The 12,196-nt window shown below is 47.4% G+C and overlaps 2 pseudogenes; both read right to left on the bottom strand.

Moving 5' to 3' along the window:
* Positions 1 to 5,922: 5,922 nt before the first annotated feature.
* Positions 5,923 to 7,586, bottom strand: LOC136529034 (oryzain alpha chain-like; annotated as a pseudogene).
* A 1,875-nt stretch (positions 7,587 to 9,461) lies between these two features.
* LOC136526454 (oryzain alpha chain-like) lies at positions 9,462 to 10,265 on the bottom strand (annotated as a pseudogene).
* Between the last annotated feature and the right edge of the window lie 1,931 nt (positions 10,266 to 12,196).

Genomic DNA, 12,196 nt, shown 5'->3' with positions numbered 1-12,196 from the left:
TGGAGTACTTTACTATTTTCGCTTAGCAAGATTATATTTTGTAAGCACTACTCAACAAGATTATATTTTTTCTGACTTAGAAAAAACTGGACTTGGGATGAAACTGAAATAACTTGTGTTTTGAAATGGAGAGAGTAAAGTCTTAAGATTTGAGCAGCCAAAATCTAATTTTGCCGATCAGCATCTTCTGCGAAATCTGCATAAGAAACCCTCACTACACCGTCGTCAACTATTATGTTGTTTGGTTGTGATTGTTTGAAGCACATCTAGTTCTTCTCACGAGATATATCGGCGACACAACTATTCCTCAAAAATTCTTTCTTCTTCTTTTTTAAAAAAAATTAAGTTGCCATTATTATGAGGGGTGTGCGGCATAAAATTTGCAACCATAGAGGCCCACCGTCAGTGACTCAAGTGATAGTTCATAGATATGATTATCCCATTCTCGAGACCACTGCAAGCAGGTGGATTAGGGAGCTCGAGTCAGGTTATCCCCTGTTCGGCGTCCCATTGTTTGAACCTAGCACTACCTGTCTGGACTGCAATCACCAGTCAATCAGTTAAAAAATACTCACCATCAACATGCTTATTTTAGTGGCCGGTAAAGGCCTCTAATGATGGGTGCTTTGGTACTCGGATTTGGACGATCCCTTTGACATGGCCGCCGTGGGTAGGATTAGTACTACAGCAGCCGCTCGTTTAGCGATCACTAATACTCAAGGAGGCCTGGGGCACACCATTTACCCCAAGTTGAGCATCCTTTTGCCATTATTCTAAACGGCACCACTAATGGCAAGCGCGATCCTGATTGGCACCGTGTTCTCTCACCACTCGATTACACGCTCAGGCGTGCAACTGCCTGCGTCCTATACCTTGTGCGCCGACGGTACGGTAGACCGCTTGTACTTGCCGCGGCGGCCGCCGCCGCCGCCGGCGTGCTCCGACTGTGGAGCGCAGCAGGGAGCTCGAAAGCCCGTCCCGCGGCGACGCTTTGTTGGGCAACGCCTTTCTACGAGCTCCCTCTTGATTTGTTTCTTTTTTGCGCAAGAAGAGCTCTCTCTTTCATATGTAGAAACGTGCAGTAATTAAAGCATCTTGTTGAGGGATAGATAACAAACGACGAAATTAAAAGGCCACGAGGGGCCATCAATGGCGGGCGTTCCGGGCAGGAAACAGGGTGCTTTTCCTTGCCCATCTGACCCTGTCTCACATTTGGGCACGCAGCTCTTGACGTTTGCGTCGTGGCTGTGGACGCCGATTCCACGGAAAATTAAATCGGATGCTTCACGCCTGCACGTGGTGATAATGTGATATTTTTTTAAATTTTGGTTTAACTAGTACTAGAAAACATGTTCACACGTTGCAGCAAAATACATAATTTGTTACGCGGTCACATAGATAACTTGTGACTCAGAGATTTATATGATGGTCGTGTTATCAGCTATTCCAATATGTCTTAGAATTTAAGTACTGTGTACCTTGGCTAGACAAAGATCATATGAACAAAGATCATGGGTCTAGGTCAGAAAGAAAGGTGTGCAAAGCATTATTAAAAGTAAAATATGGTGAACCGAAGATTCCACTTTGAGGTTAATATAACTAACGATAGATAAGCATGTGGTGTGATATGTAAATGAGTAAATCGCTTTGTTGCATGTATGCACTCTCGAGAGCTCCATGCTCAAGACTTGTTTCCATGGTGCTGGCTTCTCCACTTCTTTTTTTTCTATGTTGAAACGACATGGTAAATCAGATAAAGTGTGAAATAAGTATAGTGACTCAGCTGGTTAAGTTTCTCGTGGTCGAACTTATTCACCCATGTTAAATCTTCGACATGGCGCAAGTGCTTGATTTTTATTCTAGAAAGAAACTTGTTGCTAGGTTTAGTTATACATTGGGAAATGATGGTGGGGAGCACAACATAAAAGGTGAGGCAACCACCCATCAGACTAGTCTTTTAGACTGAGTTAGGCCTGATGCCTTTGTTTGTTATAGACTCTGTTGGATCTGTGTCTAGTGTGGCACTAGCTCATGGGTATAACAAGTTGCACTATATCCGTTGTGCAATCAAGTAGCATATGGTTGGGAGACAAGGTGGTATATGGTCCTATCTCTGATTTATGAGACGGGAGGTACTCATTTTGTGTTTGGTTGAGAAGGAACTGGACCGACTCATTTTTTATTTGGTATAAAGACACAAAAAAGTGGTTTGAGACAATGGCGTGCGGGACCCAGTTGTCAGATAAGATAAGCCTACACTCCCATCTCATCTCGGATGACTCCGTCCCTCAGTTTTAGGGGCAAAATCATCCCACTTCTAGAGGAATATTCTCTAGTGGGATATCCCTCACTCTGGCTTGATTTTGAACCAAACACCATTAGAACTGGGTTCTTTCCATCCCATCCAACCTTATCCCTCCAACCAAACACTGCCTAACATAATCGATAGAACTGGCATAGACCTAATCCATGAATCAACCGTGGTTACCATTAGCAAAGGTGACATGACCAAATTTTGGTTGTAAAGTTGGATAAATGAAGAAGAAGCAAGGAACATTGCACCATCCCTATATCAAAACACTTGAAGGAAAAAAAAGATTTGCACATGAGGCCTTAAATGATCACACATGGGTTAGGCATATTTTTCGATCAACTCACAAAATTACACTACCGGAAACGTCAATTTTGCCGAGTGTTTTTATGTTTGCCGAGTGTATTCTCTCGGGCACTCGGCAAACAAGATCTTTGCTGAGTGCTGCGCTAAAAATACTCAGCAAAAAAAACACTCGGTAAAGAGGAGGTTTGCCGAGTGTCAAAAAAACACTCGGCAAAGATGGGGTTTGCCGAGTGTTTTTTTTTTTTGACACTCGACAAAGAAGTAAAAATCTTTTTTCTGGAAAAGAAGGAGAAGAAAAAAAATAAAAAAACTTTGCCGAGTGCCCAAATCCAGGACACTCGGCAAAGAAAGAAATTTTTTTTTCTGGGAAAGAAGGAGAAGAAAAAAAAATAAAAAAAACTTTGCCGAATGCCCAGATCTAGGACACTCGGCAAAGGAAAAAATATTTTTTTCTGAAAAAGAAGAGAAAAAAATAAAAAAACTTTGCCAAGTGTCCAAATCGAGGACACTCGGCAAAGGAGTGGTGCGTGGCGTGGCGTGAATATTTTGAACTGAAGAGCGCGCTGTGCACCTGTGCGGGCATCAATACCCACCAACTCGCAGCCCAATAAAGCTACATCCGTTCAATGCATCCTTATTTCTTTCTCAGGCTGTGTTGAGTTGGGTGAAATTTGGGAATTTGGCCAATGTAGCAATTTTGTTTTTATTTGGCAATTAGTATTCAATCATGGACTAATTAGGCTCAAAACGTTCGTCTCGCGATTTCCAACCAAACTGTGCAATTAGTTTTTTTCGTCTACATTTAATGCTCCATGCATGTATCGCAAGATTCGATGTGATGACTACTGTAGCACTTTTTGGGAAAACTTTTTGAAACTAAACGTGGCCTCATCTACCGTTCTCTCTCTTCGCTATCTTTTTCATTCCTCACCTTCTCAGCCTTCTGTTCTCTCTCTAGACTCAACCATAGTTCATCTTCCTATCCTGGCAGAGATGGAGGCCATGGCGCAGCGCGTTGCATTCTCGACCCGCGGAGGTGGCATAGCCACAGTCATGGCACTCGAAGACAGCGTGGGTCATCGCAGTCCTGACACACGGATGCCGTGAGAAGGCAACGCGGGCTGCCGTGGCCTTGCCGCTTGGAGGTGGTGCGGGACGCTGCACCCTCAGCGCTCGGAGGCGAAGCAGGCTGGCGTGGCGTGGTGGCCGTGGTGGGCGGCGGTGCGGGACGCCGCGCCCTCAGCGCTCGGAGGCGAAGCAGGCTGGCATGGCGTGGTGGCCGTGGTGGCCGGCGGCCAGTGGCAATTTGTTTTTTTTTATTTCTTGCGAAAAATGTTTGCCGAGTGTTTTTTTTTTTGCACTCGGCAACGTCTTTGCCGAGTGTCCGACGAAAAACACTCGGCAAAGTGAGTTTGCCGATAAATTTTTGCCGTGTGCCCTTCGCCGAGTGTTACACTCGGCAAACTCTTCGCCGAGTGTTTTAGCTTATTTGCCGTGTGCCCCGTTCCCCGTAGTTAACGAAATTTGTAAAGCTATGGGAAACGATCAAGGATATCAATAGAAACATGGAGGAAGAGGACCAAATTGGCTGGAGATGGACTCATAATGGAGAGTACAAAACCAGTGGTGCCTACCAAATACAATATGTAGGAATGACATGTAAACTAAAGATCAATTCAATCTAGAAGGCAAGGATAGGGCCAAAATGTCGTTTTTTTTTGCTTAGACACTACTTCACACCAAAATTATGACAGACGATAATCTTCAGAAAAGGGATGGCCTAACAACCAGATATGTGGTGTATGTAACCAACACCCAGAAAGTCCCTGACACCTCTGCAAGAACTATCCATATGCAATACAAGTTTCGAACAAAAGAGGCCCAATGGGAGATTCTATCAAATCTTCTAAACAATATTTGTCATAGTTGTTCAATTTATAAATGGTGGCAGCGAGTAAGAGCTAAATTTGACAAGAGCCAAAGAAAGCTTATTGATGAAATTGTTATTAGTTATTGGTGGAATTTATGCAATGAGATATATCGGAGGACCTTTAGAATTTGGAAAAGCAACCAGAGGAGGTGGCCTTCATGATAAAAGAAGTTGTTACTCACGATGGGTGGTGTTTCTAGCTACGGAGCGCGTGCCTGCTGGTCTGTTTCCCTACACCTCATTTCCCGCGTCTGATCGTTTTGCGTGCCCAGGCGGAGCCTGCACCGCCCAGACTTCTCCCACCGCTCGGCAGCGCCCACCAGCAGCTGTAGCAGGTGGCGCGACAAGTAGGTCATATTCAACATGTGCAATATTTGATCTACTTTTGCAACATCCAGATGAAACACTTGCAGCATACGTCCAAAACAGCTGAAACACTTGCAACATAGGTCTAAAACTTGAAAGCATGTGTATAGCCATTACAAAACATTGGAACATCCAGATGAAAATACTTACAAACATACATATGAAAATACATGAAACACTTGCATATATATGCAACATCCAAATATACTTTTGTAACATTTTTTAAAACACTTGAACCATGCGTTTGAAATAGATGAAACATTAGGAACATACATTTGAAACATACGTGTATAGCCATTGTAACATGTGCAACATCTCGATCTACTTTTGCAACATCTATATGAAACACTTACAACATACCTCTAAAACATCGTGCATCACATCACAACTTTATTATGAGGAGTAACTTATTTCCGGTGGTACATATATAAAGTTAAACTAGACCATGCATCGTGTATCACACAATTTAGGCCTTGTTTAGTTCATCCCCTAAAGTTTATTCTCTATCCCATCGAATATTTGGACACATGCATGGAGTATTAAATATAGACTAAAAAATAACTAATTGCACAGTTTGCGACTAATTTACGAGATAAATATTTTAAGCCTAATTAGTTCATGATTTAATAATGTGGTGCTACAGTAACTGTTTTTTTTATTAGTATCCGAACACCTCATGCGACACCCCCATATGACACTCGATATGATATCTCAAAACTTTACACCCTGAATTTAAAAGGCCCTCGCAACAGCACCATAGTGGAAACAACGATCGAGCAACTTCAGTTCAGTCGGCTGCCAGCCTCAGGCGGTCAGGCCTAAGCAAGAGCCATCTTCAGCACATCCATGGCTGCCCCAGCCGTCGTCGTCGGGTTGGGGCTGCCCTTTTGAAAAAAAAAGATCGATAAAACCATGCAAAACGGAATGAGAATCCATGGTTACAAAAGACAGAATTTTTATTACAATAAGTTATTGACTTATCACATCGTAACTTTATTATGAGGAGTAACTTATTTCCGGTGGTACATATATAAAGTTAAACTAGACCATGCGTCGTGCATCACACAACTCAGAACAGCACTATAGTGGAAACAACGATCGAGTAACTTCAGTTCAGTCGGCTGCCAGCCTCAGGCGGTCAGGCCTAAGCAAGAGCCATCTTCAGCACATCCATGGCTGCCCCAGCAGTCGCCGTCGGGTTGGGGCTGCCCTTCACCGGGTACGACGCGTCCATGGCGATGCCGCACTTGCCCGTGGCCGCGGCGACGTTGCGCCTGATGCGGATGTAGCCAGCCTCGCCCCAGTTGGCGCTCCACGAGTTCTTCACGATCCAGTAGTCCTTGCCGTTCTCGCTGCCGTAGCCCACCGCCGTGACGCCGTGATCTAGCTGCGTCCCGCATGGCCCGTTGAAGATTCCCTGCACGCATGTAATGTACGATTGGAAAATCAATTCATGGCCAGAAACAACACCTCCATGATCTGACGATCTGATCTTGTTGGCACTGGTTCGTCATCGATGCTTACCGAGGTGTAGTGCTGGAATTTACGCCCGCTTGCGTCGATTGCGACACTCACAGGCTGGTTCGCCACCGCCTCCTGCAGGGCTGTCTCGTTCTCGGTGGCCACGCTCACGAAGCTGTCAATGGTCACCACCCTTTCATTCACCTGCAATTGAACAATGCATGAAAATCTCCATTGCCTTCAGTTCCAGTTCCAGCCCATTGAACTGTATTGTAATCTAGTGCAGCAACTTTTGGCAGCAGTAGTAGTACCGACCCGGTTGGCATCGCAGGCGGCGTCAGTTCCGATGAAGGGGTAGTCGGCCTCGGTGTCGATCCCGCCGTTGTTGATGACGAACTGGGAAGCGTTTTGCATCTCCCCGCCGTTGCAGCCGCCGTCCTGGGTGTCGCAGTCAATGATCTCCTGCTCTGACAGCGACACGAGGTTGCCCGTCACGATCTCGTTGATCCCCTCGATGGCTGCCACCGCCGAGAATGCCCAGCACCCACCTGCATGCCGCCCCAACGGCAGTCGCCGTCGGTCCAGAGATCATCAGATAACTAGCTGCAAATTCTATTCTCTCTAGAAAAACGTAGTTGGGCGAAGTAATAACGAGCTTGCATAATGGCGCCGAGTACGCACCGCATTGTTCTTGGTATTCTTGACCCCGGTGACGGCGCCAAGCTCGCGCCAGTCGATGGCGTCGGGGAGGTCGCCGCCGCGGGGGAGGGTGCTGCCGCTCCCGACCCTGGCCGCGCTCGCGCCGCGGCGGCCGCGGAAGCCGAGGACGCGGCCGCGGTACTCCTCGAGGGCGAGGTCAGCGAAGGGGGTGAGACCGAGGCGGAAGGTGTGGAGCCCCGCGTCCGCCTCCGCGTTGTGCGCGTCGATGTACCGCAGGTTGTCGCGGAACACCTCCAGCCGCAGCCGGGCGTCGGAGCTGACGACGTCGCGCGGCCGGCCGTGGCGGTGCTCCGACTTCCACGCCTCGTACATGCGCCGCACCTCGTCGTCCGCCCGCTCCACGGGCGCCGGAACGATGGTGTAGGAGTGGCGGGCCGCGGCGGCGGCGGCCAGTGAAAGTGCCACGGCGAGCGCAAGCAGCGCCGAGGCGTGCACAGGGGAGCGTGGTGGACGCATGGCGATCCGAGACTTCGAGTTGGTGTTGAGCGGGCCGAGACATTGTCACAAGAGAAAATGTGAAGTATGTGTATCTCAGTGCAGTGCAGTGTGGCTCAGCCTGTGTAACGAGGCATCAATTTATAGCCATGCGAGGCAACGTACTGGGCCTACCACCAACACTAGTTCAGAAACTTCTTCGTCGCTTTGAGAGTTGAGACTTGTCTGAAACGGAGGGCTGCCGCCATGCATGCATCCCAAGAGCCCAAGATATTTGATTGTGCTCTATCTAGTCTAGAGATAAAGTACGATGATGGCTTTGTTATTAAACGGGGACTGCATGGCTTGTGATGATAATACTATTCCTCGTGGCAAACAGGACTTTGTTTTCACTGAAATCAGGGGCGGCAATCCAGCGACATGCATGATGGGATGAAAACGGTACGGATATTTTCCGACTGTATTCGAAACCGAATCCGTTTAGAGGGGTTGAGATCTGTCCGTATCCGAGTCCGGATATCCAACATCCGATACCGTATCCGTATCCGAATACTCAAATCGCATATTTATGATGTCGATATCCAATCGTATCATATCCGACATAGTTGACACTATCCGTATTTGAATCCGAATCCGGACAGAAATATGAAAACAAATATAATATCGGTGATATCCGTCCGTATCCGATCCGTTTTCATCCCTCATGATTCGACATGCATGTACTGTTCGTCTATATGATCATTTAGCTTGTTTAAATACCGCATAGTCCGTTTAATTGACAGTTTTGGCTCTAAAGAACTGATCTAAAGTTAGCTCTAAACTTTAACCCACCACACGTTAGAGCTTTAGACATAAAAATGAGCTAAAGTGCTCTAAACGATAGCGACTCGAGTGTTTGTTGTTTAGCGTTTAGAAAGACGGATAGCGCTTAGGTAACAGGCCTCCAACGATGGGTGATCGGATTAGAGCACGCACGCATGCAGCCGATCGCAGTGAAGGCACGGAGTCTGAGTGGCACATTCAGTACCCCCAAGTTGAGCTTGCTTTGAGATTTTTTAATCGCCAGCAGCAGCAGGACGTGCGATGCTTTCAGCTTTCGTCCCGAACCGTGGGCGACGGACGCCGGAACCATGCACTGCAGGTGCAGGCAGTCACGCCGCCACGCGCCCACGGCACCGCGCGGCGGCCGCGGGCTCCAACGGCCAAGAACCCGGAGGAGCAGTCCGGTGTCACTTTGGCCGACGCCTTTACTTCTCTACGAGAGCGCCAGGCCTTAGCTTCCCCTGCACCTTTTTTGTAATGCACAACGTGCAAGGCATGCTTCAAAGACAGAATATTCATGAGGGGGATATAACCGGCATATCTAGGGCCTGTTTGAAATACTAGTAGCCATGCAGGTGCGACACACAGGTGCTTAAAGTTATGATAGACTACATCCTATATATTAGAGGAAAAAATAATTAAGATTCCCTCAAAAAGAGAGAGAGAGAAAATTAAGATTGTTAGATACTTTAAGTTGTGGTTTCAAAATTATTTTATACTTACCTAACCACCAATGCATAGGGATGAAAACGGATATTTTTCGACCGTATTCGAAACCGAATCCGTTTAGAGGGGTTGAGATATGTCCGTATTTGAGTTCGGATATCCAATATCCAATACCGTATTCGTATCCGAATACTCAAATCGCATATTTATGATGTCGATATCCAATCGTATCCTATCCGACATAGTTGACACTATCCGTATTCGAATCCGAATCCGGACAGAAATATAAAAACAAATATAATATCGGTGATATCCGTCCGTATCCTACCCGTTTTCATCCATACCAATGCATCTATGGACACAACCTTTCTCTTTTCCTGTGTTGGATAAAAACAAGCCTGCTCCGTCACCACCAATGCATGCATGCATTGCAGGCCGCCTTAATCAGGAGTAGTTTATAAGAGTGCTGACCCGGATGGCATCACAAGCCATGTCAGTTCCGATGAAGGGATAGTCGGCCTCGGTGTCAATATAATGCTGCCGTTGTTGATGACGAACTGGAAAGCGTTGTCCATCTGCCCGCCGTTGCAGCCGCTGTCCTGGGTGTCGCAGTCAATCAGCTCCTGCTCCGACAGCGACACGAGGTCGCCGGTCACGATCTTGTTGATCCCTTCCATGTCTGCCACCGCCGAGAACGCCCAACACCCACCTGCATGCATCTCTCAATGACCAGAGATCATCAGTAACAAGCATTCTACGTAAAGTATCACGCAGCATGGACCGGTGTACGACTACGAACCGCATTTCTGTTGGTTCTTGACCCCGGTGACAGCGCCACGCAGGCGCCAGTCGACGGCGTCGGCGAGGTCGTCGTCGTCGCGCGGCAGGTAGCGGTTGCTCGCGACCCGGCGCTTATTAGTGGAGTTGCGGAAGCCGAGGGCGCGGGCGCGGAACTCCTCCAGGGTGAGGTCGGCGAACGGGGTGAGGCCGAGGCGGAAGGTGTGCAGCCCCGTGTCCGCCTCCGCGTTGTGCGCGTCAATGTACCGCAGGTTGTCGCGGAACACCTCCAGGCGCAGGCGGTCGGAGCTGACGTCGCAGAGCGGCCGGCCGTGCTTCGACTTCCACGCCTCGTAAAGCCGCCGCAGCTCCTCGTCTGCCCACTCCAGCGGCGACGCACGCGGCGGCCAGTGCCACCGTCAGCGCGAGCAGCGCCGCGGCGGGTGCAGCGGAGCGTTGTGGTGGACTCATTGCGACCCCCAAACAAGCTCGTGAGATGACGGAAAGCGGAAGGAGAAGGCGGAAGAGTATCTCTGAATTGCTGGTGTGTCTGTCAGCGAACAGTGGCTCATCAATTTATACTACTTTGAAAAGCTCGATCGTCCGTTGATCTGTCTCAAACAGAGGGCTGCCGCCATGGCAGGGTGCTGATTTTGATTCAGCTCTGCGTGCCAAGAGATAACTACGCAGATGCTTGTTTGTGACACTGTTTCTGATTCAGCTTCAAGTTACCCGGTTCGCTTGTTGGTTTCAGCCAGCCAAAACCAGCCAGCCAACAGTATTTTTCTCTCACAACAAACCAGCACCAGCTAGCCCAAACCAGCCCAAAAACCAACCAGCGAACAGGCTTCTACGTTCTAATTAGAAAGCTGTCGCTGAACAAAGGCTTCTACGTTCTAATTAGAAAGCTGTCGCTGAACAAAGCAGAAGATGCATGTCTTGTTCGTAGCAGCTTCTACGTTCTAATTTGCACTTCTATTACAAGTGTGGCAAAGTAGGATGATCCACACTTGTTTTTGTCATTTAGATTGATGGATGAATAATACATGGCGTAGTGGATAGGGCGGCACGCCGGCACCAAGACCTCCAATGATGGGTGCTCGGATTTGGACGATCCCTAGGCAGGACCATGGCCGTGTGTAGGATTAGAGCACGCAGCCAGTCGTTTATACTGTGTTTGGTTCGTGAAGTCATCTCATGCTTTATGAGGTGATGTATCGTGAGTTCATCCAATGAATTTTGGTAGAGTCAACCCATCCCTCATGCATATACTAATTATTAGCCGGTTGTCACACCCAATTTTAAGGATAAAATTGAATGCACAAAACTCGTGTGTGCCCAGGGATCCATCACACACACAAGCTGACAAATTACATAAAGTATCATCACGGTGTCCTTACATCAGATCCATAATACAACTTAGTCTTATATCACACAACGGAAAATAAAAAGATAATAAAACTCTTGTGGGATTCATCACAGGGAAGGTCAACTGGTTGACCACAAGCCTAAAAATCCTTCGGGAATTCCTCATACCCGTTGTCATCTGTTACCCATCCGGAATTTTTATCCAAATAAAGAAAATAAACAAGCGTAAGTACATCCCGTACTTAACAAGTTAACATGGGGTTATGAAGCGCAAAAAGGTTGACTCTGGTTTACTGCAGTTAGCATTTTTAATAAGTCAAGCTTTTATTCTCAGGTATTATCAAATTATGCTTAAGCTCCCATTTAATCCCATAAGAACACATACCAGGGTCAAGTGTACCACGTATCATCATAAAACAACTTAAATGATCAACAACAAGTATCTAGTTATTCTGTGAGTTTTCCGGGCCGCTCGTAACCGTGAGCACGGCTGTTATAACAGTTTGTTACCCTCTGCAGAGGTGGTGCACATTCACCGCGAGTCGTGATTCCCATATGCCCGGGTTAATTACTCCCATGTCACTGCCAAGGTGAGCGGGCAGGGTACACTATGAAGCCATTTCATATGTTTCTCTAACAAGTTAGGGCCGCTAGGTTTCCTCGGCAGGCAGATGTAGGAACCCCCTTTCCTATGGCACATATCCATCGCGGCTATACACATAGGAACAGAGGCAGCCCTATACCCAACGTGGCAAGCCCCATTTGCGCCAAAAAGGTAACCTCTAACTAGCTAGAAAAGGTCCTATTACTGAGCTAAAGTCAGAGCCATATGACTCTCCCGGTTGCACTGTCAGTCCTAGCTTTTGCCGACAGATAAGTCCTTATGGAGGGCCGGGAGCAATACGATCAACAGTAATTTGCCCCTTCGCCCTATGTATCAGTTGTTATACTCATGTTATACCTTTAGTTCCATAGAATCATTCATCATCTTATAGATCATGTTCAGTTAGAGCACTAGCAATCTACCCATATGC

The sequence above is a fragment of the Miscanthus floridulus genome, chromosome 19 (assembly GCF_019320115.1).
Source record: "Miscanthus floridulus cultivar M001 chromosome 19, ASM1932011v1, whole genome shotgun sequence".
Classification (NCBI taxonomy): domain Eukaryota; kingdom Viridiplantae; phylum Streptophyta; class Magnoliopsida; order Poales; family Poaceae; genus Miscanthus; species Miscanthus floridulus.
Note: the sequence above shows the minus strand (reverse complement) of the source record. Positions and strands in the feature narration are given on the sequence as shown.